This window comes from Nicotiana tabacum, chromosome 19 (assembly GCF_000715075.1).
Source record: "Nicotiana tabacum cultivar K326 chromosome 19, ASM71507v2, whole genome shotgun sequence".
NCBI classification, from domain to species: Eukaryota; Viridiplantae; Streptophyta; class Magnoliopsida; order Solanales; family Solanaceae; genus Nicotiana; species Nicotiana tabacum.
Window position 1 is genome coordinate 151,091,599 of NC_134098.1, and position 6,000 is coordinate 151,097,598.

Sequence of the window (6,000 nt, forward strand, 5' to 3'; positions counted from 1 at the left end):
AGGAAGAGATGAATGCTATACTGCATGATTGCCATGCTTCGCCATATGGAGGTCATCATGGCGGGGATAGAACCGCTCAAAAAGTGCTACAATCAGGTTTCTATTGGCCAAAATTGTTTAAGGATGCACGTGCCTTTGTTAAAAATTGTGACAGATGCCAAAGAACCGGAACTATCACAAGGAAGCACGAGATGCCCTTGCAAAATATTCTGGCAGTATAGCTTTTTGATGTTTGGGGGATTGATTTCATGGGACCGTTCCCATATTCTAATAGGCACAGGTACATCTTGGTGGCGGTCGATTATGTTTCTAAGTAGGTGGAGGCCATTGCTCTTCCTACTAATGATGCAAAGGTAGTGGTAAGCTTTGTAAAGAAGCATATCTTCACACGTTTTGGGACTCCAAGAGTGTTGATAAGCGGCGGGGAACTCACTTTTGTAACAAATTACTGAATAATGTTCTTGCAAAGTATGGAGTTAAGCATAAGGTTTCCACTGCCTATCATCCCCAAACGAGTGGTCAAGTAGAAGTTTCCAATAGAGAGGTCAAGCAGATTTTGGAGAAAACAGTAAGTGGGAATAGAAAGGACTGGGCTGGAAAGCTGGATGATGCATTATGGGCATATCGCACTGCATACAAGACCCCCATAGGTACTTCTCCGTACGGGTCGGTTTATGGGAAGGCATGCCACTTGCATGTTGAGCTTGAACACAAAACCTATTAGGCGATTAAAAAGCTAAATATGGAGATGGACTTGGCCGGTGAGAAGAGATTGCTACAACTCAACGAGCTTGATGAATTTCGATTGCATGCGTACGAAAATGCCAAATTGTATAAAGAAAAGACAAAGAGGTGGCATGATAAGCATATCCAATATCGTGAGTTTGAGCCAGGTCAAGAGGTTCTCTTGTTTAATTTGAGGCTAAAGCTTTTTCCCGGAAAGCTTAAATCTCGATGGTCGGGTCCGTTTGAAGTGGTTAGTGTGAAACCTCATGGGATGGTGGAATTACGTGATACGAGTTCCAATGCGACATTCTTGGTAAATGGCCAGAGAGTAAAACACTATTGGGGTGGTGACATTGCACGTCACACGACCTCGATGGATTTGGTGGAGGCGTGAAGAACGTGTTACGTCATGCCGTGACGTTAAATCATGCGCTTGTTGGGAGGCAACCCAACTTTACTGCTTTATTTTATTTTTGTTTACTTTTTATTTTATTTTATTTTTATTATTTTGTAGTATTTATTTTTGTTTTGTAGGATTATGAGCATATGAAGCAAATCCATTAGAAGAGTGCAAAAGCGAGCTAGATGGTGAGGACTAAGTGTGGGGTGCCCACACAAAGGACGATGCCTGGGGGAAGTCTGAGTACCTCGTGAGCCGCTATTGCTTCGGCCTTTGGCCTACCAGGGAGTCTCGTTTACCCTCTTATTATTTATAGTGTGCATTGAGGACATTGCAAAATTTTAAGTGTGGGGTGAGGAGATCGTTTATTTTAGCTTAGTTGTAGTACTCATTCTTAAGTGTAGTAGCTTTTGTGAAAGAAAAAAAAACGAAAAAAGTAGAAAAATTAGACTTTTCCCGACGATTGATCTCCTAGACAGTTTTCTTGAGGGATTAAAGTCTAAATAAAAATCCAAAAATATGTCTTTTAGCTTTCTTTAGGTAGTAATAATTACCTGTGATTTTTCTTTGTGCCTCGGTTTTTTTCCATGGGATGTAGTTTGAACCGGGTAGCTTTTTTCTTTTCGAGTAGATTAGGAATTTAGGAAATAAAAGGAGGAAGAATGATTAACCTAAGCGCCCTTGACTTGTTTCATAGTAGCATATTTATGCTTTGGCATGTGTAGTATCTTCCATGTATTTTGATAATAATCTTAATGCCTTTATATATTGAATAGCATGTTTTGTGACGACTATTTCTCGTTTTCTTGACTAGTGTTCACTTTGCGCTTAATGCTTAATATCTCGTGGCTCCGTGAATACTTGCATTGCTTGAGAGTCGGAATGTGATCGTCCTTAGTGAGTCATGTGCCATGTGTGGTGAGGTTTTTGTGTAGTCCATGTATTGTACTTGTGTCTAGAACTTGCCCGGTATGTGAGTTGAAGCGAAATTTGAGGTGATGCTCGGTTTGAAAAATAATTTTAGGCTTTCTTTGATCTTTTTAAGCTTATTGCTTATTACAAATAAAATCTATCCCTAGTTAACCATTTTGAGCCTATTGACTTTTATTTGGTACTCACATTACAAGCCTATACCCTTTTTATTATTAATTAATATTGTTTTGATCCTTTTACCTCTTAAAGCACTTTAATTATGAAATGAGCGCTAAAAGAAGTAAGAAGGGACTAAGTGTGGGGTGGCTTTTGAGTGGAACCAATGAAAGAAAGAAGGGTTCACTTATTTTGTAAAATAATACACCACTAGCGGAAATTGAAAAAGAAAAAAAAAAGAAGAAGAGAAAAATCTGAAAAAAAAAAGAGAAAGAAAAATATAGATGAATAAATTGTTGTCTTGTTCTTGCTAGTGGGTATGAATTAAAGTAATGCTTAAAGAAAGAGAAAATATTGTTGGGGGTGATATTATTTATGAAATTAAAGTGGTGTTGAAGAATTTGCGCTTAAGTTATTTGATGATATGTTAAAGTGCTTAGGAGGTTGAGTCACTATTCCTAAAATATATCTTACCCTTCCCTTAGCCCACATTACAACCATGAAAAAGTCCTAATTGATTTTAGATCGAGCGAGCTTACATTAGTAGAGATTTACATTAAGGGCAAGCCTATGGTACCAATTGCATGCATGTGACTTCTTTGTGAGAGTGAGCGATTTTCTTTGATATATGTGAGTCATTAAAATATATTTGATCATGAGATTCGAATGTGTGGATTGAACTCGCTCTCTTGTTCTTGTTGTGAGGGCACATGGTTTCACGAGGGATAGGTAACGTTATTAGACTTCTCTATGATGTTGGGTGTTCAAGCCATGAGTGCATTATGACATTGAGTCGGGTTTTGAGGTTAGGATTATTATGAGCATGTTGTCTTTGTTTGAATATTTTTAAAAGAATGACATAAGTAAAGGAAAGTGTATGTGATGCATATTCTAGAGCCTAATTGTAGCAAATAACCATGGTCATAGGTGTAGTGTGCTTTGAATGATAAGAGCTTAATTTTGTTTCGTCTACTATAGTGATGGTTCGTTCGAGGACGAACAAAGGTTTAAGTGTGGGGTGGTAATGTTGGGCATATTTTGATATGTGTTGATGTTACTTTACCCATGTTTTAACCGCTTTTTGATGCTATTTGATCTTTAAAATGCCCAACATGGTTTAATTATTGGTTTTATGACTAATTGAGTTGTGTGTGATGAATTAGGGTATTTGGAGTGCAAAAATATGAAGAAAAGATGCTCTAGGTAGAGGAAGAGGGATTGGATGCGTCGCATCCAATCTAGAGAAAAAAATCAGATTTCGTGCATCCTTAGCAATGAAGTCGGCCCATAGCATCCACCCTAGCATGTGAAGCCCCAGCATCAATCCATGTAGCCAAGTCGGATTAGGAATATGAGAACTTTGGCCCACGACTTTTGTACGCAATATATAAGCCAAAGACGTCTCTTTTAGGGCATCTAACAGATTGGGAAGAGGGAAAAAGCCACGACAAAGCTGGGGAACCACGGAATTCATCTTGAGTTCTTATTTTTCCTTCTTTTATTGATTCTTATGCACTCTTGTGAATTATTTGATGATTGCATGAACATGAGTGGCTAAGAACCCTATTATTCTAGGGTCATGGGCGATACATGAATGTTGATGTTTGAAGTTTAATTTGACAAAGTTGATTTTATCATATTGGGTTGTTTATTTAATTCTGTTTTTAATTAATTTGTTGAGTAGCTAACAGTGAATTACTATCTACGAATCTAGAGTTGAACTCGAAAGTGAAAATTCTAGATTGCATATAGAATTAAATAGAGCAAGTTCTTGAACTCGGACATCGGGGAACAGATTCGCAATTTAGGATAGAAATATACCTAATTATTTTGCTCGGTTGAAATACAGAAAGTGTAAATGCATTCTTGTTAATCTTAATTCCATAGACATATAGGTATTAAGTTAGCTTAAATAGGCGAGTAAGGACTCGACAGATTCTTATGAGTAATATCAACCCTGTCAATCAACAATCCAGATAAATCAAATAGTTATTTTAAGCTAAGAATGCAACATGATTGTTAGTTAACCCCCTCGAATATTATCTCCCATTGATTGTTATTTAAAACTATTTAAGTATTGTGTTGATTTCTAGTATTTCATTAATTAATAGTTTTTAGGTAGTAAATTAGACAATTATCTATTTTATAAGAAATCACTTGAATCGATAAGCTATTTGAGTTTGAATTAGTCAAAAGTTAATCATAAGTCTTCGTGGGAATGATACTTTATTCACTACTCTATTACTTGACGACCACGTATACTTGCGTGAGTGTGTTTGGTCGCAACAAGTTTTTGGCGCCGTAAAGTTTAAGCAAAAGCGTAATATATATTTTTTTGGTTGAAAAAAGCTAGCCTATTTTTATTTTGTTTTGCTCTCCTATATTGTTTTATTGAGCCGATTGCTTCTAACTTTAATCCCTAGGTCGACTTCTACTCGTTCCGAAAGTTTTCTATATTTCACAACTTTAAAGCTTTGAGAAGTCTACATTAAACCAAAAAAAAAAAAAGAAGCTTGCGAAGTCTTTAAAAGAGGCATCTAATAATTGGTTAATGACAACATCACGTACCTTTGGAACATATGATAAAATGCAAAAGGAATAAAATATTAGGCGGCGCTTGCAAAATCTAAATAGAAAAAATGGATGGGTGCAAGAGGGAGTTTAACTGTCATTTCAGAATTTGCAGTATGATTCATTTTATTGTGCAACCAAACTTTCACTCTTGTTAAGATCTAATTTTAAGAATTTTGAAAAATGGGTAGGCAAATAATGCTACTATCATACTGGTTACAAGATTAAGAACATTATAAATATGAGTTGTAATTTTTTAACCTTTTGGAATTTGCATAATTCAAGGCGTAAAGCATACACTCACAATGACTTCATTTGATGTGCATTAGCCCACGAAACTCGATCACATAGAGTATTTATAATGAACATGTTAGACTATAAGTGACATAGTTAATCTATAAGGTCATTTGGTTGGTGGGATGTGATAAATAAAGATATTTCATGATATTAGCTATTCCACCTTCTATATGAGATAGCTAATCACCATCATTTTAGAACAAAATGATTCCCAAGATTAATTAATAACTACAAACTAAGACGGGATAAAATAATCTCGTATTTTATCCTGAGATTCTTATTTTTTATCTCACCAACCAAACGACGCCTTTTGTACAACAAGGTTGAAGTAAATATAGACGTAATGTTCTAAATGTGATTTCCCAAAAAAGTATATATTTTTCAAATTAAAACAAGGTCCATAAGAAGGTGTAGAGGTCGAGCATTAAGATTGTAGGTTATGAGGTAGTTGAGCATATTTAGTCTACCAGTGTAAGGCTATGCTGATAGGATTTAGTCTTAGACTGCTAGTGGTCAATATTGTGTCTACACTACTCTTTCATTTTCATAGTGTCAGGCTTTATTTACTGATCTTTCCATCTATTCACTGGTTCTTGTCATGTTATTATTATTCCTATGATTTTTTTATTGATGGTACTGATATATTGTCTCTTTTTATTTTCTTGAGCCGAGAGTCTATCAGAAACATCCTCTCTATCCCCTCGGGATAGAATTAAGGTATGCGTATACACTACCCTCCCCAAACCACACTTATAAAATTTTACTGGGCCGTTGTTGTTGTCCCTACTTTGTCACAGTAAAATAAGGGTTACAACTTTAGGTGGGCTTACCCCAAAAAAAAAAAAAAAAGGGGTACACGTGTCGCTAAATGCCAGTGGTAGTATAGAAATCCTATGCCCTCTTAGGTTACAAATTCT